The 25,933-nt window shown below is 46.7% G+C and overlaps 1 long non-coding RNA gene across 1 annotated transcript in view; it reads right to left on the reverse strand.

Annotated features, from left to right (window-relative positions):
• The window catches only part of LOC148542808 (uncharacterized), a 68,771-nt gene extending 43,184 nt beyond the window's left edge, over window positions 1–25,587 (reverse strand). The window contains exons 1-2 of the long non-coding RNA XR_015876007.1: window positions 25,504–25,587; window positions 22,616–22,738 (exon numbers count right to left, since the gene is read on the reverse strand). This is a non-coding gene — a long non-coding RNA (uncharacterized LOC148542808). The remainder of the gene's footprint in view (window positions 1–22,615; window positions 22,739–25,503) is intronic.
• Between the last annotated feature and the right edge of the window lie 346 nt (window positions 25,588–25,933).

Raw genomic sequence — 25,933 nt, forward strand, 5'->3', positions numbered from 1 at the left:
GACATCAATTTTTCTTTTTTTGTAGAGAATACACCTGCTGGTACAAGGGCATACATGCCTACCCTCCCGGTTTTCGCGGGAGGCTCCCGATTTTTTGGGTTACCCCCCGCACCCCCGGAAGGGTAGGCATTTATCCCGCATTCTGCCCACTTCCTAGTGAAGTGGGCAGAATTAGGAGAATACCCGCGGCAATCGCGAGTCTCCGTGAAGGGGGCGGGTCTTAAGCTGTGATTCTGCATGAATCACAGCATTTGGCCCCGCCCCCTATGTAAATTGTGCCCAATCGCGGCAATTTTACCGCGAGGGGATGGGGCTTAATGACGCGAATCGTCAAGCCCCGCCCCCGTCGGCCCCCTGCTGCTTCTCTTACGCGGGCTTCTCCCGGGAAGAGAATATTAAAGGTAGGCAACCCTGTACAAGGGGCAGTGCTATGGAGGAGCGTAGGGTGCTCATACCTGCGCCATTGTGTAATGGGCACTTAGAGCCACGCTACTCTTGTGTATTATTGTTGGTAAATTTTGGAGAAAGGATTTGGGCTTTTATGCCATAGAGAGCTGGTATACGTATGCCCAAACCCAGCGGTAATCTGAACCAGGCCCACCACTTCACTATAAGATATTACTCTATGGGGTAGATTTGCTACAGCTTCTAAAAATGAAATGTTTCCTACAGCACCCAATCAGATTGTGTCTATCATTTCTCTATTGTATTCTAGAAAATGGTAGACACAATCTGATTGGTTGCTATGTGAAACACCACCACTTGTCTGGTTTAGAAGCTTAAGAAAAACTACCACTATGTATAGTATAAATTACATATTACATTACCATGGCTGGGTACAGTATACATAACATATTACACACTACTGTCACTGGGTACAGTATACGGGCTCTATTTACTACAATCCGCATATTGAATGCAGATTGTAGTGTGATATTACCGAGTGAATTCGCATTGCGAATTCAGGCAATATCACGGGGATTTACTACAAATCCCTTGCAGGGACAGAGCTTGCGATAAAGCTCTGTCCCTGCAAATCCCCTTCGGAGCCTTATCATGGTATTTTCACAAAAAATACCGTGATTAAGTGCCCGCGCATGCGCCGACCGGTCACCGCTACTACCCCCCCGGCGCTAAGCCCCGCCCCCGCGATCACGGACCCCCCCGTGACCCCCCTCCCCCACCCCCTCTCCCTTAATTTCACTTACATGCATGCTCCGGGCCTCCGGTGATGTTCTCCATTCCTCCGGTCAGGTGATCTCCCATATTGCACTGGGACCCGATCACCTGATGACCGGGCAGCAGTGCACTGTGGGAGACCAGCTGACCGGAGGGGAGTCATCCCCGGAGGCCCGATCACCGGTTCCTGGAGTCAGGTAAGTAAATTTTTTTTTTTACTATTTTTTTTTACAGTAATCAGCTTGCGGTCTGTTTAGACCACACAGCTGATCACTGGAACCGACTCCCGGCTCTGCTCTCCCTGTTAGAGCAGAGTAGGAGGCCGGTAACCGGGGGAGACCCTGGATAACTCCACCTCCAGGTGGCGTTATTATCACAGGGCTTCCCCCGATATTTTTTCACATATTATTTTTAGTAACTGCTCGGATCACATTTCCCATTACAATTATGGGAAATGCAATCTGCTTTACTAAAAATGATACTTAGAGGTTGGAGTAGAATTTTACGAATTCTACTCAAATTGCCCTGTAATAACTATAGGTGATACTAAAATAATGTGAAAAGGGTGTGAAAACACAAAACAGCCTTTATCACTTTATTTTAGTCAAAATAATGTTAATAAATAGAGCCCCATATCAGTGGCAAACGCAGGATTTCTAGAGGGGGGTTTCCAAATGCTTGATTTTAGAGTGAGTGTGGCCAGTCCATGAAGAGGGTATAATTAGCACTTATCCAGCTTTAATATGTTACATACAAAGTATATTGTGTTGCATAATTCCAGCATATACAGGACCAGTGATCACAGTAACCCATTAGATGCGGCAGTAGGTCCGTCCTGTCTGAGCTGAATGTTATGTCAGATGTGGGCACCTTTCCAGAGCATTGGAGAAAGTCCGGGAGTCTGGAGGAGCAGCAGAGGAACTTAGCACTGCCCTGGACATATATGTACATATTGGTCTCCTTATGTACTGGATAGTGTATTATTATACAGTATTAATAATTAACCCTATTGATCGTCTATAACAGTGTACCCCTAACAGTGCATGTTTTCCACATCTCCTAGTTGGTGCACAGGTATATTTATTACTGGCTGACACATTTTAAAAGATCCACAGATGGTGCTAATCATTTCATTTGTGATACTGAGAAGAACATGCAGCACTAGTAACATTCTATTATATTACTATTTCTATTGTGGTCATGGTGTGTGCTGGGGAGGGGGGTTTCCAGGCAGATGGAAACCCCCCCTGCATTTGCCTATGCCATATGACATAATGCACTACGGTGGCTGGGTACAGTATAGATGACATATAATAACACTACCATTGTTGGGTACAATATAAATGACATACTACAGTACTGTTGCTGGGACCGGGTACAGTATAAATGACATAGGATCTCATTCAGACCCGCTCGCAAGTTGCGGTGGCTCGCTTGCAAAAAGGGACCGGATTATTTAATGAAATGCTTGCACTGCATCGCGTAAGGACGCCCACTATGTTTTAGCGAGCTACGGCAAAGTGCGCTCGCAAATGTCTAAAGACGCCCCCTTGCCACTCGCAACACGTCATCTCTGGGAAATGATGGATTAATCGGGACCATTGTGAGCCATCGGAGCTGCTCGCAGCCCTTGGTTTTGCCTTAACCTTCCGCAAGTACAGCGATCAGCGCTGGCTGAAATAGATCCAGGTGACGTGTACAATGACGCTACTTTGCTAATTGTGCGCTCCCTTTAAATGGCGTTTTGGCCCGACACGCCTGCGTTAGCTCAACCACTCCCCCGTTCACAAGCACCTTCCCCTGTTACCACCCACAGACGGGGCTATCTGTCACTCAAAGCAGCGACCGAGCAACCAAAATCAGATAGCAACGACTGGCTTGTGCACGCGCACTGCGAATTATACGCATGCGCAGATGGGCAAAAATCGCTCAGAGCGATCGTGCCTTAGCAAGCGTGTCTGAATCGGGTCCATAGTACACTACTGTTGCTGGGAATAAATTACCGTCACTGGGTACAGTATAAATTACATATTACAATACTGTCGCTGGGTACAGTATAAATTACATATTACAATACCGTCGCTGGGTACAGTATAAATTACATATTACAATACCATCGCTGGGTACAGTATAAATTACATATTACAATACCGTCGCTGGGTACAGTATAAATTACATATTACAATTAGGGGTGAGCGGGTTCGGATTTCTGAAATCCGAACCCCCCCGAGCCCCCCCGATCCGAGTCCGATCCGAGTCAGGCTCGACTTTTCCCGCCTGACTCGGATCTGACATCGAGGCAAAACGTCATCATCCCGCCTTCCGAGTCTCGCGGGTTTTGGATCCTATATAAGGTACCCGCGTCGGCGCCATTTTCTCACTCGGCTGTGGACAGTGAAGAGGGAGGGTGGGAGTTAGTGCTGTGTAGTGTAGTGTAGTGTAGTGCTGCTGTTGTCCACTACTTCAAAGTCCATAGGGGCTGGCTGTGTTGTGCTGTGCTGCTGTTGTTAATAGGGGCTGTGTCCACTACTTCAAAGTCCATAGGGGCTGGCTGGACTGTGTTGTGCAGTCAGTTCCAAAGTCCTGTGCAGTGTCCCAGTCCTAAAGGGGTGCTGTAGTGTTGTCCAGGGGGTGCTCTGTCCATCAGGGGTGCTCCCCCCAAGTGCTAAAAAAATAATATATTTTCTGTGTTTGTGAATTGTGTGCGCAGTAGCCGCACGTGCATCAACAAAGTAGTGCCAAGCGTGCGCCTGTGTCATAAGTAAAGGGCCGGCTGGCTTGACCGTTAAGGGTGCTGTAACCCCCGAAAGTACACTCCAGTCCAAACCAAAAAAAAAATTATTTTCTGTGTTTGTGAATTGTGTGCGCAGTAGCCGCACGTGCATCAACAAAGTAGTGCCAAGCGTGCGCCTGTGTCATAAGTAAAGGGCCGGCTGGCTTGACCGTTAAGGGTGCTGTAACCCCCGAAAGTACACTCCAGTCCAAACCTAAAAAAAAATTATTTTCTGTGTTTGTGAATTGTGTGCGCAGTAGCCGCACGTGCATCAACAAAGTAGTGCCAAGCGTGCGCCTGTGTCATAAGTAAAGGGCCGGCTGGCTTGACCGTTAAAGGGTGCTGTAACCCCCGAAAGTACACTCCAGTCCAAACCAAAAAAAAATTATTTTCTGTGTTTGTGAATTGTGTGCGCAGTAGCCGCACGTGCATCAACAAAGTAGTGCCAAGCGTGCGCCTGTGTCATAAGTAAAGGGCCGGCTGGCTTGACCGTTAAGGGTGCTGTAACCCCCGAAAGTACACTCCAGTCCAAACCAAAAAAAAAATTATTTTCTGTGTTTGTGAATTGTGTGCGCAGTAGCCGCACGTGCATCAACAAAGTAGTGCCAAGCGTGCGCCTGTGTCATAAGTAAAGGGCCGGCTGGCTTGACCGTTAAAGGGTGCTGTAACCCCTGAAAGTACACTCCAGTCCAAACCAAAAAAAAATTATTTTCTGTGTTTGTGAATTGTGTGCGCAGTAGCCGCACGTGCATCAACAAAGTAGTGCCAAGCGTGCGCCTGTGTCATAAGTAAAGGGCCGGCTGGCTTGACCGTTAAGGGTGCTGTAACTCCCGAAAGTACACTCCAGTCCAAACCAAAAAAAAAATTATTTTCTGTGTTTGTGAATTGTGTGCGCAGTAGCCGCACGTGCATCAACAAAGTAGTGCCAAGAGTGCGCCTGTGTCATAAGTAAAGGGCCGGCTGGCTTGACCGTTAAAGGGTGCTGTAACCCACAAAGTACACTCCAGTCCGAACCAAAAAAAAATTTATTTTCTGTGTTTAGCCGCACGTATATATCAAATCGATATAACATAAATGGAGGACCAAACTTTCTCCGATAAAAATAAAATAGAGAAAGATCAAGAACCACTTCCTCCTAGTGCTGAAGCTGCTGCCACTAGTCATGACATAGACGATAACATGCCATCAACGTCGTCTGCCAAGGCCGATGCCCAATGTCATAGTAGAGGGCACATACAATCCCAAATGGCAAAGTTCAGGAAAATGACCTTGAAAAAGACATTTAAATCAGCTGAAGAGAAACGTAAACTTGCCAATATGCCATTTACGACACGGAGTGGCAAGGAACGGCTAAGGTCGATCCCTAGTATGTTCATGACTAGTGGTTCAGCTTCACATGACGATGGAAGCACTCCTCCCACTAAAAAAATCAAAAGAGTTAAGCTGGCAAAAGCACAGCGAAGAACTGTGCTTACTAAGAAGATATCACAAATCCCCAAAGAGAGTCCAAGTGTGGTGGTGGTTGCGATGCCTGACCTTCCCAGCACTGGACGGGAAGAGGTGGCTCTTTCCACCATTTGCACGCCCCCTGCAAGTGCTGAAAGGAGCACCCACAGTCCACTTGCTGATATGCAAATTGAAGATGTCACTGTTGAAGTACAACAGGATGAGGATACTGGTGTAGCTGGCGCTGAGGAGGAAGTTGGCGAGGAGGATTCTGATGGTGATGTGGTTTGTTTAAATCAGGCTCCGGGGGAGACAGTTGTTGTCCGTGGGATGAAAAAGCCCATCACGGTCATGCCTGGGCAGAAGACCAAACATTCCACCTCTTTGGTCTGGCAATATTTCTATCCAAATCCGGACAACAACTGTCTTGCCATATGTACCATATGTAAAGGTGAAATAAGTAGGGGTAGGGACGTCAACCACCTAGGAACATCCTCCCTTATACGGCACCTGCAGCGCGTTCATAAAAAGTTACTGTCAAGTTCAGAAACTTTGGCTCAGACCGTAAGCAGTCCAGGGACACCTAAATCCCGTTGTCCTGTTGTATCCAAGCGCCTGCAAACCACACCGTCAACTCCCTCCTCGTCAATTTCCTCCTTAGTCAGGATCGGAAGTAGTCCTGCAGGCCATATCACTGGCATGACTGACTCTCCTATCCGGGATTCCTCCGGAGGATCCTGCATTGCTACGCCTACTGCTGCCGCTGCTGCTGTTGCTGCTGCTGCTGGGAGTCGTTCATCATCCCAGAGAGGAAGTAGGAACACCACTACTTTTACTAAACAATTGACCCTCCAACAGTCCTTAGCGAGGAGGATGAAGTACGACAGCAGTCATCCTGAAGCAAAACGTATAACTGAGGCCTTGACTGCTATGTTGGTGTTAGACGTGCGTCCGGTATCCGCCATTAGTGCAGTGGGATTTAGACAATTGATGGAGGTAGTGTGTCCCCGGTTCCAAATCCCGTCTAGATTCCACTTCACTAGGCAGGCGATACCGAGACTGTACAGAAACGTCAGAAAAAGTGTCCTCAGTGTCCTGAAAAATGCCGTTGTACACAATGTCCACTTAACCACGGACATGTGGACAAGTGGAACAGGGCAGACTAAGGACTATATGACTGTGACAGCCCACTGGGTAGATGTATCACCTTACGCAGCAACAGCAGCAGCGTCACCAGTAGCAGCATCTCAGAAACGCCAGCTCGTTACAAGGCAGGCTACGCTGTGTATCACCGGTTTCAGTAAGAGGCACACCGCCGACAACCTCTTAGAGAAACTGAGGGAAATCATCGCCCAGTGGCTTACCCCACTTAGACTCTCCTGGGGATTTGTGATATCTGACAACGCCACCAATATTGTGCGGGCATTACATCTGGGCAAATTCCAGCACGTCCCATGTTTTGCTCACACAATAAACTTGGTGGTGCAGAATTTTCTGAAAAGCGACAGGGGCGTGCAGGAGACGCTTTGGGTGGCCCGAAAAATTTCTGGCCACTTTCGCCATTCAGCGACTGCGTGCCGAAGACTGGAGCGCCAGCAAACACTCTTGAACCTGCCCCGCCATCACCTGAAGCAAGAGGTTGTGACGCGGTGGAACTCAACCCTCTATATGCTTCAGAGGATGGAGGAGCAGCAAAAGGCCATACAAGCCTATACATCCACCTATGACATAGGCAAAGGAGGGGGTATGCACCTGACTCAAGCGCAGTGGAGAATGATTTCCGTGTTGTGCAAGGTTCTTCAGCCCTTCGAACTTGCCACACGTGAAGTCAGTTCAGACACTGCCAGCTTGAGTCAGGTCATTCCCCTCATCAGGCTTTTGCAGAAGCAGCTGGAGAAAGTGAAGGAGGAGCTAAGACGGAGCGATTCCGCTCGGCATGTGGGACTTGTGGATGAAGCCCTTCATTCGCTTTGCCAGGATTCCAGGGTGGTCAATCTGTTGAAATCAGACCACTACATTTTGGCCACCGTGCTCGATCCTAGGTTTAAAGCCTATGTGGTGTCTCTCTTTCCGGCCGACACAAGCCTGCAGAGGTGCAAAGACCTGCTGGTGAACACACTGTCAGCTGAAGCGGAACGTGACACGTCAACGGCTCCTTCTTCATTTTCTCCCGCAACTGGGGCTGCCAGGAAAAAACTTAGGTATCCTAAGCAACCCGCTGGCGGTGATGCAGGGCAGGCAGGACCAAGTTTGGACATCTGGTCCGGACTGAAGGACCTGGCAACAATTTCTGACATGTCTACTGTCACTGCATATGATACTGTCACCATTGACAGAATGGTGGAGGATTACATCGGTGACAGCATCCAAGTAGGCATGTCAGACAGTCCATACCTGTACTGGCAGGAAAAAGAGGCAATTTGGAGGCCCCTGTACAAACTGGCTCTATTTTACCTGAGTTGCCCCCCCTCCAGTGTGTACTCCGAAAGAGTGTTTAGTGCAGCCGGGAACCTTGTCAGCGAAAGGCGTAGGAGGTTGCTTCCACAGAATGTGGAGAAGATGATGTTCATCAAAATGAATTATCAGCTCTTCCAGGGAGACCAGCCTCCAGAAGGTACAGAGGGACCTGTGGTGGTGGATTCAAGTGGGGACGAGTTAATACTTTGTGAGGATGAGGATGTACACACTGAAGAGGGTGAGGAATCGGTGGATGAGGAGGATGAGGATGACATCTTGCCTCCGTAGAGCCAGTTTGTGCAGGGACACATTAATTGCCAGCTTGTTTTGTGGGGGCCCAAACGAACCAATCATTTCAGCCACAGTTGTGTGGCAGACCCTGGCGCTGAAATGATTGATTTGTTAAAGTGTGCATGTCCTGTTTATACAACATAAGGGTGGGTGGGAGGGCCCAAGGACAATTCCATCTTGCACCTCTTTTTTTCTTTGCATTATGTACAGTTTGGGGCCTAGTTTTTCTAACTGCCATCCTGCCTGCCACTGCAGTGTCACTCCTAGATGGGTCACGTGTTTGTGCCGCCCACTCGTGTCGCTTAGCATAGTCATCCAGCTACCTCGGTGCAACCTTTTGGACATAAAAACACTATTGTGAGGTGTGAGGTGTTCAGAATAGACTGGAAATGAGTGGAAATTAAGGTTATTGAGGTTAATAATAGCATAGGAGCAGAAAAACCTACAAATTCTGTGATTTTAGCTGTTTTTATGCTTTTTTTCAAAAAAATACAGATCCAAAACACAAAACCCAGAACCCAAAACACGGAAGGGTGGTTTTGGCAAAACCAATCCAGATCCAAAACACGAAGAAAGATCCAGATCCAAAACCAAAACACAAAACACGAAAAGTGGCCGGTGCACACCCCTAATTACAATACCGTCGCTGGGTACAGTATAAATTACATATTACAATACCGTCGCTGGGTACAATATAAATCAGTGGCGGAACTAGCGGCGGTGCACCCGGTGGCTTGCGCAGGGTCCATAGCCGCCGCTGCACCCGCAGCTAGTGTCCCCACAAGTGAAGTGCAGACCGCAGTGAGAGCGGCGGCTGTGTGTTTGTTATCGCAGCCAATGACAGTCAGACAGACTCTCATTGGCTGCTGCGTCCACGGAGGGAGCCAGCTGGAGCTCACTCATGAGCTCCACCTTCCGGCTCCCCCGGCAGCGGGTGATGGGAGAGACGTAATGACATCTCTCCCATTGTGCAGAAGAGCGGGCCGGGAGGAGCACGGATTCAGGTAAGTTGTGTTTTTTTGTGTGTGTGTGTAAGTGGGCACGGGAACTGGTACAGCATAGGGGGGGTTACTGGGGGCACTGTATAGGGGGTGGCCGCTACTAGGGGCACTGTATAGGGGGGGGCCGCTACTGGGGACAATGCATAGGGGGGACTGCTACTGGGGACAATGCATAGGGGGGACTACTACTGGGGACAATGTATAAGGGGGACTATTACTGGGGACAATGCATAGGGGGGACTGCTACTGGGGACAATGCATAGGGGGGACTGCTACTGGGGACAATGCATAGGGAGGACTGCGACTGGGGGCACTGCATTGGGGGGATTAGTACTGGGGGCACGGCATAGGGGGGACTACAACGGGGGGCACTGCATAGGGGGAATACTACTGGGGGCAATGCATAGGGGGGACTACTACTGGAGGCAATGCATAGGGGGGACCACTACTGGGGTCAATGCATAGGGGGACTACTACTGGGGGCAATGCATAGGGGGGACTACTACTGGGGGCAATGCATAGGGGGGACCACTTCTGGGGACACTGTATAAGGGGCAGTACTGGGGGCGATGCATAGGGAGACCACTACTGGGGCCACTGCATAGGGGGGCCCAAAGCATATTCTTGTACCTGGGCCCACCACTCTCTAGTTCTACCACTGGTATAAATGACATATTACACTACAGTCACTGGGTACAGTATAAATGATGTATTACACCACAGTCGCTGGGTACAGTATAAACAGGGCCGTTTCTAGGGGCAGGCGACCCGTGCAATCGCACGGGGCGCGCTGCCTCCTACCCCTGCTGTAGAAACAGCATGTTAACTGCCGGGCGCCCGCTGAGATTCAGTTACCAGCGGGCGCCCGGCAGAGCAGAGCAGCCGGAGACGGAGACGGAGGCTCCGGCTTCCGGCTCCCACAATGTGCACTATGGGAGGACGTCATGACGTCTTTCCCATAGTGCAGAGAGAGGAGCAGCCGAGCGGATCGGACGCCAGAGCTGGGGCCAGAGCGGGGCTGAAGGTAAGTGTTACTGTTTTTTTTTTTTTTTGTGTGTGTGTGCAGGCAGCCTGGACAATACTTGGGGGGAGCCACCACTACTGGGGGCACCTGGGCACAGCTACTAGGGACATTACTCTGGGGGCACTTCTACTGGGGTTATTGCTTAGGAGGCACCACTACTGGGTGCATTACTCAGGGGCCAGGGGCACTTCTACTGGGGGCACTAATACAGGGGCATTAATACTGGGGAATTTATAAAGGGGACACTAGTACAGGGGGCATTACTATTGGGGGCAATACAACTGGGGACACTACTACTGGGGCACTACAACAGGAACCATTACTATTGGGGGCATTACTGATGGGGGCATGACTACAGGGGACATGACTACAGGGGGCACTGCATAAGTTACACTACCACTGTGGGCACTGCATAAGGGGCATAAATACAGGGGACACTGCATATGGGGACAACTACAGGGGGCACTGCATAATGGGCACTTTTGCCTGAGAGCCAGTGGGGGGGAAGCCTAAGACCTGTCGGGATGGAATGGCAAGGGAGGGGGCTGGAATGGTAAGGGAGGGGGCTGGAATGGTAAGGGAGGGGAGAGAATGGTAAGGGAGGGGGCTGGAATGGTAAGGGAGGGGAGAGAATGGTAAGGGAGGGGGCTGGAGTGGTAAGGGAGGGGGCTGGAATGGTAAGGGAGGGGAGAGAATGGTAAGGGAGGGTAGAGAATGGTAAGGGAGGGGGCTGGAATGGTAAGGGAGGGGGCTGGAATGAAGTGTGTATTATGTGAATCATGTTTTTTCAATGTGTTTTATGTGGTTCTGGATTTAATAATGTATTTGAGGTGGATGTGGTTTTAAAACGTAGTTTATGTGCCTCTGGCTTTTCCAATATATTTTATGTGGAAGTGGTTTGTTGCAGTGTATTTTATGTGGATCTGGCTGGGCTCGCTCCCAACGCGACTAAAACCGGGTGTGATGCAAGGTCATACTTCTGCAAATGTCACACCACAGGCATGCACACAGAAATGCGGCGTGTACTTGTGACAGCTAGGCCACACCCCATTTTTTGAGCGCGCGCCTCCGGCACGCGCATCCTGTCTATCTTTTATTTAGCTACATATATTTTTCAGCACTTTGCCTCTGACAGGTTAGACACCCTTGTACTCAGTAGTCACGGTGGGTGTCATTCTGTGGTCTTTCTAGATCACGCTCCCTTACTGTGATACCACACCCCCTCATGATGACGCCACGCCCACTCCACAATATTACTGCTTCGAGCATTTTGACTGCTCACACTGGGAGCCTCAGACCCTAGAAACTGCCCTGAGTATAAATGACATATTATTACACCACAGTCGCTGGGTACAGTATAAATAACATATTACACTACAGTCGCTGGGTACAGTATAAATGACATAATACACTACAGTCGCTGGGTACAGTATAAATGACATATTACACTACAGTCGCTGGGTACAGTATAAATGACATATTACACCACAGTCGCTGGGTACAGTATAAATGACATATTACACCACAGTCGCTGGGTACAGTATAAATGACATATTACACTACAGTCGCTGGGTACAGTATAAATGACATATTACACCACAGTCGCTGGGTACAGTATAAATGACATATTACACCACAGTCGCTGGGTACAGTATAAATGACATATTACACCACAGTCGCTGGGTACAGTATAAATGACATATTACACCACAGTCGCTGGGTACAGTATAAATAACATATTACACTACAGTCGCTGGGTACAGTATAAATGACATATTACACTACAGTCGCTGGGTACAGTATAAATGACATATTACACTACAGTCTCTGGGTACAGTATAAATGACATATTACACTACAGTCGCTGGGTACAGTATAAATGAGATATTACACTACAGTCTCTGGGTACAGTATAAATGACATATTACACTACAGTCGCTGGGTACAGTATAAATGACATATACCACAGTCGCTGGGTACAGTATAAGTAACATATTACACCACAGTCGCTGGGTACAGTATAAATGAGATATTACACTACAGTCGCTGGGTACAGTATAAATTACATAATACGCCGCAGTCGCTGGGTACAGTATAAATGACATATTACACTACAGTCGCTGGCTATAGTATAAATGACATAATACACTACAGTCGCTGGGTACAGTATAAATGACATATTACACTACAGTCGCTGGGTACAGTATAAATGACATAATACACTACAGTCGCTGGGTACAGTATAAATGACATAATACACTACAGTCGCTGGGTACAGTATAAATGACATATTACACCACAGTCGCTGGGTACAGTATAAATGACATATTACACCACAGTCGCTGGGTACAGTATAAATGACATATTACACTACAGTCGCTGGGTACAGTATAAATGACATATTACACTACAGTCGCTGGGTACAGTATAAATGACATATTACACCACAGTCGCTGGGTACAGTATAAATGAGATATTACACTACAGTCGCTGGGTACAGTATAAATTACATAATACACTGCAGTCGCTGGGTACAGTATAAATGACATATTACACTACAGTCGCTGGGTATAGTATAAATGACATAATACGCTACAGTCGCTGGGTACAGTATAAATGACATATTACACTACAGTCACTGGGTACAGTATAAATGACATATACCACAGTCGCTGGGTACAGTATAAGTAACATATTACACCACAGTCGCTGGGTACAGTATAAATGAGATATTACACTACAGTCGCTGGGTACAGTATAAATTACATAATACACTGCAGTCGCTGGGTACAGTATAAATGACATATTACACTACAGTCGCTGGGTATAGTATAAATGACATAATACGCTACAGTCGCTGGGTACAGTATAAATGACATATTACACTACAGTCGCTGGGTACAGTATAAATGACATATACCACAGTCGCTGGGTACAGTATAAGTAACATATTACACCACAGTCGCTGGGTACAGTATAAATGAGATATTACACTACAGTCGCTGGGTACAGTATAAATTACATAATACACCGCAGTCGCTGGGTACAGTATAAATGACATATTACACTACAGTCGCTGGGTATAGTATAAATGACATAATACACTACAGTCGCTGGGTACAGTATAAATGACATATTACACTACAGTCGCTGGGTATAGTATAAATGACATAATACACTACAGTCGCTGGGTACAGTATAAATGACATATTACACTACAGTCGCTGGGTACAGTATAAATGACATAATACACTACAGTCGCTGGGTACAGTATAAATGACATAATACACTTCAGTCGCTGGGTACAGTATAAATGACATAATACACTACAGTCGCTGGGTACAGTATAAATGACATAATACACTACAGTCGCTGGGTACAGTATAAATGACATATTACACCACAGTCGCTGGGTACAGTATAAATGACATATTACACCACAGTCGCTGGGTACAGTATAAATGACATATTACACTACAGTCGCTGGGTACAGTATAAATTACATATTACACTACAGTCGCTGGGTACAGTATAAATGACATATTACACCACAGTCGCTGGGTACGGTATAAATGACATATTACACTACAGTCGCTGGGTACAGTATAAATGACATAATACACTACAGTCGCTGGGTACAGTATAAATGACATATTACACTACAGTCGCTGGGTACAGTATAAATGACATATTACACCACAGTCGCTGGGTACAGTATAAATGACATATTACACCACAGTCGCTGGGTACAGTATAAATGAGATATTACACTACAGTCTCTGGGTACAGTATAAATGACATATTACACTACAGTCGCTGGGTACAGTATAAATGACATATACCACAGTCGCTGGGTACAGTATAAGTAACATATTACACCACAGTCGCTGGGTACAGTATAAATGAGATATTACACTACAGTCGCTGGGTACAGTATAAATTACATAATACACTACAGTCGCTGGGTACAGTATAAATGACATATTACACTACAGTCGCTGGGTACAGTATAAATGACATAATACACTACAGTCGCTGGGTACAGTATAAATGACATAATACACTACAGTCGCTGGGTACAGTATAAATGACATATTACACCACAGTCGCTGGGTACAGTATAAATGACATATTACACCACAGTCGCTGGGTACAGTATAAATGACATATTACACGACAGTCGCTGGGTACAGTATAAATAACATATTACACCACAGTCGCTGGGTACAGTATAAATGACATATTACACTACAGTCGCTGGGTACAGTATAAATGACATATTACACCACAGTCGCTGGGTACAGTATAAATGACATATTACACCACAGTCGCTGGGTACAGTATAAATGAGATATTACACTACAGTCTCTGGGTACAGTATAAATGACATATTACACTACAGTCGCTGGGTACAGTATAAATGACATATACCACAGTCGCTGGGTACAGTATAAGTAACATATTACACCACAGTCGCTGGGTACAGTATAAATGAGATATTACACTACAGTCGCTGGGTACAGTATAAATTACATAATACACTGCAGTCGCTGGGTACAGTATAAATGACATATTACACTACAGTCGCTGGGTATAGTATAAATGACATAATACACTACAGTCGCTGGGTACAGTATAAATGACATATTACACTACAGTCGCTGGGTACAGTATAAATGACATATTACACTACAGTCGCTGGGTACAGTATAAATGACATAATACACTACAGTCGCTGGGTACAGTATAAATGACATAATACACTTCAGTCGCTGGGTACAGTATAAATGACATAATACACTACAGTCGCTGGGTACAGTATAAATGACATATTACACCACAGTCGCTGGGTACAGTATAAATGACATATTACACCACAGTCGCTGGGTACAGTATAAATGACATATTACACTACAGTCGCTGGGTACAGTATAAATCACATATTACACCACAGTCGCTGGGTACAGTATAAATGACATATTACACTACAGTCACTGGGTACAGTATAAATGACATAATACACTACAGTCGCTGGGTACAGTATAAATGACATATTACACTACAGTCGCTGGGTACAGTATAAATGACATATTACACCACAGTCGCTGGGTACAGTATAAAAGACATATTACACCACAGTCGCTGGGTACAGTATAAATGACATATTACACCACAGTCGCTGGGTACAGTATAAATGAGATATTACACTACAGTCTCTGGGTACAGTATAAATGACATATTACACTACAGTCGCTGGGTACAGTATAAATGACATATACCACAGTCGCTGGGTACAGTATAAGTAACATATTACACCACAGTCGCTGGGTACAGTATAAATGAGATATTACACTACAGTCGCTGGGTACAGTATAAATTACATAATACACTGCAGTCGCTGGGTACAGTATAAATGACATATTACACTACAGTCGCTGGGTACAGTATAAATGACATATTACACTACAGTCGCTGGGTATAGTATAAATGACATAATACACTACAGTCGCTGGGTACAGTATAAATGACATATTACACTACAGTCGCTGGGTACAGTATAAATGACATATTACACTACAGTCGCTGGGTACAGTATAAATGACATAATACACTACAGTCGCTGGGTACAGTATAAATGACATAATACACTTCAGTCGCTGGGTACAGTATAAATGACATAATACACTACAGTCGCTGGGTACAGTATAAATGACATATTACACCACAGTCGCTGGGTACAGTATAAATGACATATTACACCACAGTCGCTGGGTACAGTATAAATGACATATTACACTACAGTCGCTGGGTACAGTATAAATGACATATTACACTACAGTCGCTGGGTATAGTATAAATGACATAATACACTACAGTCGCTGGGTACAGTATAAATGACATATTACACTACAGTCGCTGGGTACAGTATAAATGACATATTACACTACAGTCGCTGGGTACAGTATAAATGACATAATACACTACAGTCGCTGGGTACAGTATAAATGACATAATACACTTCAGTCGCTGGGTACAGTATAAATGACATAATACACTACAGTCGCTGGGTACAGTATAAATGACATATTACACCACAGTCGCTGGGTACAGTATAAATGACATATTACACCACAGTCGCTGGGTACAGTATAAATGACATATTACACTACAGTCGCTGGGTACAGTATAAATGACATATTACACCACAGTCGCTGGGTACAGTATAAATGACATATTACACCACAGTCGCTGGGTACAGTATAAATGACATATTACACCACAGTCGCTGGGTACAGTATAAATGACATATTACACTACAGTCGCTGGGTACAGTATAAATGACATAATACACTACAGTCGCTGGGTACAGTATAAATGACATATTACACCACAGTCGCTGGGTACAGTATAAATGACATATTACACCACAGTCGCTGGGTACAGTATAAAAGACATATTACACCACAGTCGCTGGGTACAGTATAAATGACATATTACACTACAGTCGCTGGGTACAGTATAAATGACAAAATACACTACAGTCGCTGTGTACAGTATAAATGACATATTACACCACAGTCGCTGGGTACAGTATAAATGACATATTACAACACAGTCGCTGGGTACAGTATAAATAACATATTACACTACAGTCGCTGGGTACAGTATAAATGACATAATACACTACAGTCGCTGGGTACAGTATAAATGACATATTACACCACAGTCGCTGGGTACAGTATAAATAACATATTACACCACAGTCGCTGGGTACAGTATAAATGACATATTACACTACAGTCGCTGGGTACAGTATAAATGAGATATTACACTACAGTCGCTGGTTACAGTATAAATGACATAATACACTACAGTCGCTGGGTACAGTATAAATGACATAATACACTACAGTCGCTGGGTACAGTATAAATTACATATTACACCACAGTCGCTGGGTACAGTATAAATTACATATTACACCACAGTCGCTGGGTACAGTATAAATAACATATTACACTACAGTCGCTGGGTACAGTATAAATGACATAATACACTACAGTCGCTGGGTACAGTATAAATGACATATTACACTACAGTCGCTGGGTACAGTATAAATGACATATTACACCACAGTCGCTGGGTACAGTATAAATTACATATTACACTACAGTCGCTGGGTACAGTATAAATAACATATTACACTACAGTCGCTGGGTACAGTATAAATGACATATTACACCACAGTCGCTGGGTACAGTATAAATGACATATTACACCACAGTCGCTGGGTACAGTATAAATAACATATTACACTACAGTCGCTGGGTACAGTATAAATGACATAATACACTACAGTCGCTGGGTACAGTATAAATGACATATTACACTACAGTCGCTGGGTACAGTATAAATGACATATTACACCACAGTCGCTGGGTACAGTATAAATGACATATTACACTACAGTCGCTGGGTACAGTATAAATGACATATAACACTACAGTCGCTGGGTACAGTATAAATGACATATTACACCACAGTCGCTGGGTACAGTATAAATGACATATTACACCACAGTCGCTGGGTACAGTCTAAATAACATATTACACTACAGTCACTGGGTACAGTATAAATGACATGCTGGGTACAGTATAAATGACATATTACACCACAGTCGCTGGGTACAGTATAAATGACATATTACACCACAGTCGCTGGGTACAGTATAAATAACATATTACACTACAGTCGCTGGGTACAGTATAAATGACATAGGCCCTCATTCAGAGCCGCTCGTTAGCGGCAGTACGCTCGTTCCGAGCGATGTTTGCACATCTGCGCATGCGTACGGTTTTTAGTACGCATGCGCGAACCAGTCAGTGCGGCCGAAAATCGTTGGTACGCAATATAGCGAGGGCCTGCTATTTTGAGTGACAGAATGAGGCGTATGTGGGTGGTAACAGGGGAAGGTGCTTGAAAATGGGGAGTGGAGATCCGAACGCAGGCGTGCTTAAAGGTCAAAACGGGCGTTTTATGGGTGTGCATATTTAAAACAGCAGCGTCATTGACCACGTCACTGGGTTATTTTATAGCCAGAACTGCTCGCAAATTTGTGGTAGCAAACACCAACCACAAGAATAGCGAGCAGTTCATACGCTGGTCGATGTACTCGATTAATCTAATAAATAGCGGACATGACGTAGGATGCGAGCGGCCAGGGGGCGTTTTTAACAAATAAACGAGCGTATGTTTTGCTCGCTCGTTCAGACTTAGAGGTGTGAACAGACTGCAATGTGCGTACGGATCATTTGAATAGCCACCCCTTGTTTTTAAACGAGCGACCACAAATAGCGAACGGCTCTGAATCAGGCCCATAATACACTACAGTCGCTGGGTACAGTATAAATGACATATTACACTACAGTCGCTGGGTACAGTATAAATGACATATTACACCACAGTCGCTGGGTACAGTATAAATAACATATTACACTACAGTCGCTGGGTACAGTATAAATGACATAATACACTACAGTCGCTGGGTACAGTATAAATGACATATTACACTACAGTCGCTGGGTACAGTATAAATGACATATTACACCACAGTCGCTGGGTACAGTATAAATGACATATTACACCACAGTCGCTGGGTACAGTATAAATGACATATTACACTACAGTCGCTGGGTACAGTATAAATGACATATTACACTACAGTCGCTGGGTACAGTATAAATGACATATGACACCACAGTCGCTGGGTACAGTATAAATGACATATTACACCACAGTCGCTGGGTACAGTATAAATAACATATTACACTACAGTCACTGGGTACAGTATAAATGACATAATACACTACAGTCGCTGGGTACAGTATAAATGACATATTACACTAAAGTCGCTGGGTACAGTATAAATGACATATTACACCACAGTCGCTGGGTACAGTATAAATGACATATTACACCACAGTCGCTGGGTACAGTATAAATTACATATTACACCACAGTCGCTGGGTACAGTATAAATAACATATTACACTACAGTCGCTGGGTACAGTATAAATGAGATATTACACTACAGTCGCTGGGTACAGTATAAATGACATATTACACCACAGTCGCTGGGTACAGTATAAATGACATATTACACCACAGTCGCTGGGTACAGTATAAATGACATATTACACTACAGTCGCTGGGTATAGTAGGTAGATATGTGACCACAGAACACTAGGGGCCTGATTCACTACCATATGCAACTGCGACTGCGCACGCAATCATACTAACAATGGCTAATTAGCCATTGCAATCGGGACTGTGGCCCTGATTCAGAGCCGGAGTCTCTGACAGAGCGCTCGCTCTGAATCAGGGCCGGCCTTTTGTTTTTTTAGAGCGGCCTCCTGGCCGCTCGCATAGCTGTGGGGGACCACCCACAGCTATAGCGAGCGGCCAGGAAGATGTGGTAGGGTCTCATTGCCGCAAGCCCTGGAGTGCTTTCGGCTCTAACAGAGCCGGAATCTCTCCACTGACATCACTCGTGCTGTCCATCAACATCGACAGCACGCCCCCTTTGGTACGAGACCCGGAGCGACGGATTGCCCGTCGCTATCCGGGTCTCGCGCATGTGCACGACGGAGCCGGCTACGTTGTGCGCATGTGCTCTGGGCCACCATAGACCCGGTTGCGAGCGCTCAGCGCTTGTGACCGGGTCTGAATCAGGCCTTCAGTGAGTTGGAAACCACATATATGAGTATTCAGAGAAAACAAGTGAACAGCGCTATCTAAGGGCTCGTTACACAATAGGTTTCACCATCACACACGACATAGATACAGTCTCTGTGTGACTATTTTGAAATATTGGTTCACGGTACAGGAAGTGGAGAATTATAGGGAAATAAGGTCAGTAATGTCAAGGAAACATGCTTATGGCAGTGTGATAATTCACAGGTACAGCACAGCTCCTGTATGAGTACACTGTCAGCACATTGAGAGTCACAGAGTAACGCGCCTGTCTGTACGCTATCAGCACATTAGGAGTCACAGAGTAACGGCCCTGTATGTACACAGGGCCTGATTCAGAGCCGGACGCTATTTGCGCTCACTCGTTCAGAAAAAAGGGGTGGCTATTCAAATGAACCGTTCGCTCTTTGCGGTCTGTTCACGCCTCTAGGTCTGAACGAGCGTACAAAACATGCGGTCGTTTTTTGGAAAACGACGCCCCCTGGCCGCTCGCATCCTACGTCATGTCCGCTATTTATTAGATTAATCGAGTATATCGACCAGCGTATGAACTGCTCGCTATTCTTGTGGTTGGTTTTTCCTACCACAATCATGCGAGCAGTTCCGCCTATAAAAAAACCAAGTGACGTGGTCAGTGACGCTGCTGTATTAATTATGCACAGCCATAAAACGCCCGTTTTGACCTTTAAGCACGCCTGCGTTCTGAATTCCACTCCCTGTTTTCAAGCACCTTTCCCTGTTACCACCCAGATACGCCTCCTCCTGTCACTCAAAATAGCAGGCATTCGCTATTTAGCAAACAAACGATTTTCGGCCGCACTGACTGGTTCGCGCATGCGTATTACGATCCGTACGCATGCGCAGTTGTGCAAACATCGCTCGGAACGAACGAGCGGCCGCTTATGAGCGGCTCTGAATCAGGCCCACTGTCAGCACATTAGGAGTCACAGAGTAACGCGCCTGTATGTACACTGTCAGCACATTGGGAGTTACAGAGTAATACGCCTGTATGTACACTGGGCCTGATTCAGAGCCGCTCGTAAGCGGCCGCTCGTTCGCTCCGAGCGATGTTCGCACATCTGCGCATGCGTATGGGTCGTAATGCGCATGCGCCAACCAGTCAGTGCGGTCGGAAATCGGGCGCTCGCAAAATAGCGAGTGCCTGCTAATTTGAGTGACAGAATGAGGCGTTTGTGGGTGGTAACAGGGGAAGGTGCTTGAAAATGGGGAGTGGTGATCCGAACGCAGGCGTGCCAAACGGTCAAAACGGGCGTTTAATGGGTGTGCATAATTAACAAAGCAGCGTCATCGACCACGTCACTTGGTTGTCATTTAGCCTGAACTGCTCGCATGATTGCAGTAGGAAAATGCTACCACAAGAATAGCGAGCAGTTCATACGCCTTTCGATGTACTCGATTAATCTAATAAATAGCGGAGATGACGTATGATGCGAGCGGCCAAGAGGCGTCTTTACTAAATAGCGAGCGCATGTTTCGGACGCTCGCTCGCTCAGAAATAGAGGCGTCAACAGACCGCAAAGAGCGAGCGCTCAATTTAAATAGCCAGCCCCTTTTTCTGAACGAGCGAGCGCAAATAGCATCTGGCTCTGAATCAGGCCCTCTGTCAGCACATTGGGAGTTACAGAGTAATGCGCCTGTATGTACACTGGGCCTGATTCAGACCCGCTCGCGAGCGATGAGCGCTTGCAAGCGGGTCGATGGTGCCCTAGTGCGCATGCGCATGACGGAGGGAGCTCCGTCGTGCGCATGCGCGAGACCCGCATAGCGACAGCCAAGCTGTCGCTATGAGTCTCGCACCAAAGGGGGCGTGCTGTCGATGGTGACTGACAGCTCGCCCCCTTTGGTGGGCGTGCCGGGGGCGTTGCTGCCCAGACGGAGGCGTTCCCATGGGAACGCCTACCGTCTGGGTCCGGCCCCACTGACATCACTAGTGGGAGTGCTTTGGGCTCTGATAGAGCCAAAAGCACTCCGGGGCTTGCGGCAGCGAGACCCTACCACAGGGTCTCGTCGCAAACCTGATGGTCGCGATGGTCTTGACCATCCCGACCATCTTTTTGGGCGCTCGCATAAGCTGTGGGTGATCACCCACAGCTATGCGAGCAGCCAGGAGGCCGTTCTAAAAAAAAAAAACTCAGCCCTGATTCAGAGCGAGCGCTCTGTCAGAGCGACCGGGTCTGAATCAGGCCCTGTGTACAGACAGGCGCGTTACTCTGTGACTCTCAATGTGCTGACAGTGTACTCATACAGGCGCGTTACTCTGTGACTCTCAATGTGCTGACAGTGTACTCATACAGGAGCTGTGCTGTACCTGTGAATTATCACACTGCAATAAGCATGTTTCCTTGACATTACTGACCTTATTTCCCTATAATTCTCCACGATGGTTGGTATCCCGACAGGAGTTGGGTAAGTATACTTACCTCCCCCATAACGCTCCCATCTTGTAGCCTAACCCTAACCCTCCCCACCCCGCACCCTGACCCTCCCCACTAGTGCCTAAACCTTAGCCTCCCCCCTTAGTGCCTAACCCTGTCCACCCCAGTGGTGCCTATCCCCCACCCCCTAGGGGTGCCTAACCCTAACCTCTCGCCCCCCAAAACCTAATGCAAACCCCGCTATGCTCCCTTAACTTAACCCCCCCCGCGGCTAACAACTAAGATGTCCCCGGTTTACCTCGTTTGGGCTGGCGTCTTGTCTGTATTCCGGCGTCGGTATGAAGATAGGCATTGGAATTTCGACACCTATCTTAAGTCCCGTGTTCCACTGTCTGGATTCAGATCGCTGTTTGTGCATAGCCTGTAAATTCATTCAAATGCCACTTTATCAAAGGAAGGAGCATAGTAAGCAAAACATATTTGCGGGATATCACAACAGCTGTTTTGAAGGACAAATATCTCCTGAATGTACTTATAGAGGGCCGCAGCAGATAGCTCCAGGGTTCTATGGGGCTGCTAAAATGACACATTTACTAAGATCTGATATGTGAAGCATTTCGGAACTTGGCCCCAGTAGCTAACGCCATTATAGCCTATAAACTACAGTACTTTCTGCACCATTTACCAGGATGCATAGGATCCATTCCCCCACTCCCCACTCGCACAGTCAGAATAACCACGAATGTGCAGGGTCCCGAACCCGGAAGTAAAGTGATCACATTAGGGTTTTCCTGACATCGGATGTGATTATTGTTAAATTCCTAGGACCTAGGACTCTTCATTTCTTATGTCATGATAAGTGGCCACAACAAACGTTAGTTGCATTTATTAATTATATTTCCACCGGCCAATAACAGTTACCAACCTGATTTCTCTATCACTGTTGATAACTCGACAATCCACCCCGCCCCACAAGCTCGCTGCCTTTGTGACATTCTTGACTCTGAACTGTCCTTTGTTCCCCACATTCAAACGGTCTCAAAATCATGTTACATACATTTAAAAAACATATCCAAAATTCAACCATATCTCACACAAGACACTGCAAAAACTCTAATTCCCGCATTGACTATTGCGGTCTTCCCAAAAACAGGCTATCGCCATTACAATCCATCTGCCTTGCCAAGCGTTCATCGTCTGCTGCCTCGCTCTGTCAGTCCCTCCATTGGTTGCCGGTTTTCTACCATATTCAATACAAAATACTTTCACTTACACATAAGGCTATTAACCAAACCACACCAACATACATCTCTTCACTCATCTCAAACTATCTCCCAACCCGACCTCTCTGCTCAGCACAAGATCTGCGTCTCTCATCCCCACGCATTACTTGCTCCCATTAATGGTTACAGGACTTTCTTTGGGCTGCGCCAACTCTATGGAATGCCCTACCATGCACAATAAGACTTTCCTCTAGTCTCCAATCCTTCAAGCGTTCCTGAAAGCTCACCTCTTCAGGCAAGCTTATCAGATTCCAGAACCGACCACATAACCTTCATAACTTCCATGTCTTATTACATCCCCTCTCACAGTCCACACATAACCTCACACATTGGGGCATATACAATTGGGCGCGAGGTTTAGCGAGTTAAAAACCTTGCGCAGCTCGTGCCCAATTCCGGAATACCGTGGGTATGCGCGCTCCTCACGGGGTTTTCAACTCTGAAAACCCTGCGCCGCATAAAATGAAAAAAATAGAAAAAACACCTACCTGGCAGGGGGTCTCCGCAGCTCCCAGTGGCTTCCCCTCTCTCTTCTTACTGGAGAGGGGGCTGCTGGGAGACCCTGGGGCTGCTGGGAGGAGCAAGGGCTGCTGGGAGATGTAGTTGTCCCAGCGCCCATTCCGGGGAGGGCCACACACACCGCACGGGGGGTCACACACACACTCATTCACTCACATACACTTACATACAGCACACACAGTGACATACTCACCCTGTTGCAGAAGAGTCGCCTCCAGGCTTGCCTACCCTCACGATTTGGTCGGGAGCCTCCCGAAAATCGGGTGCCGCTCCCGACCCCCGGAAAGGCAGGCAAGCCTCCCGGCTGCCGCCTACCCCCCGACTACTAGTAAAAACCCCCGCTGCGGGGGGCCCGATGACGCGATTCGCGCTGAATTGCGTCATCGTGGCTCCGCCCCCTGCTTCACAATACCTTTTTCCGGCATTGTGAAGAGGGGGCGGGGCCGCGATGACGCCCCCGCCCCCAAAACAGCATCATAGCCCGGCCACGCCCCCCACAGAAAGCAGGCATTCAGCTCCCTCCCGGAAGGAGGGAGCTGAATGTCGGCAAGTATGGCCGCCTCCTGACGCTGGATGCAGAAGAAGAAGAAGACAGCACTTCGGAAGGTGAGTAATTAAGGACTAATTAAGCTAATTGGATACTTCCAATTGCTTAATTAGTCCTAATGGGGGGTGCCGCGGGAGTGTCAGAGCGAGTCCCGGTGATTTTTCCTAATATCATTGTTTTTTGGAAAATCACGCTTGCTCAGGAGGTGCGTGATAAAAAAAACCTCCCGGTGCGTGTTTTTAAAAAAACACGCACCTTATAGAATAGCAAGAACCCCGCACCTGCAGGAAAAACCTCGCAGGTGTTTTTTTTTTGCTATTCTCGCACACAATTGAATATGCCCCATTGTCTTTCTCTCACATCCTCCTGACATTTGGCCGACATTCCTGTGTGACTCAGGATCATGCAGCCAACCAAGAAACTCTGCATTCTGGCCGGACCAAACTGCGATATATAGCACCTATCCTTGTGTATCAATGCCTATTTCCCTATAGATTGTAAGCTTGCGAGCAGGGCCTTCCTACCTATATATCTGTCTGTTATTACCCAGTTTTGTTCTATTAATGTCCCCAATTGTAAAGCGTAACGGAATATGCTGCGCTATATAAGAAACTGTTAATAAATAAATAAAATAAATAAATTAAGTTATCCCCACAAAATGTATTTTCTATGGGTGGGACATAAGCTCTGGCCATCTCACATACAGCTGCTGTGAGCAAAAAAAATATATTTGATTTAATTGAATATCGCTCATTCCTATGCCCTGAACAGTCCTGCAGACTTTGGGAACACCGATATCAGGTCCCGATGGAGAGACCAGCCAGCAGCATTACTTACCTCTGCACTCTGCTTCGAGGGCTTGGGCAGCCGCTGGACTTCGTCACGGCAACGCTCCAGCCGCAGGGCACAGACCTCTCCTCCACGCTGACTGGCGTCTCTAGAGTTGCATGATGTCTTCCTCCAAAATTGCCCACGGAGTCTCCAGTTCATGGGCGCAGCCATCTTGTTGTAGCCAGAGTCTACCTGTGTTTCCTGTCAACTGGGACTCAATCACCAATCAGCAACAGGCACTGCATATAAAAACACTCCCTGGATGATCATTCAGTGCCTGTACAATGTCTTCCCAAGTCATAGTATTTGGCTCCTGACATCATTTGATCTTGGACTTCCTGTTATCCTCGTGTCCTGCTCCGTGTCGCAAGACGCCACTTTGGATACAAAGCCTGCAGCACCGAATGATGCCACTTTAGATATAAAACCTGCAGCA

This window comes from Taudactylus pleione, unplaced genomic scaffold (assembly GCF_031769625.1).
Source record: "Taudactylus pleione unplaced genomic scaffold, aTauple2 ptg000008l, whole genome shotgun sequence".
Lineage (NCBI taxonomy): Eukaryota > Metazoa > Chordata > Amphibia > Anura > Myobatrachidae > Taudactylus > Taudactylus pleione.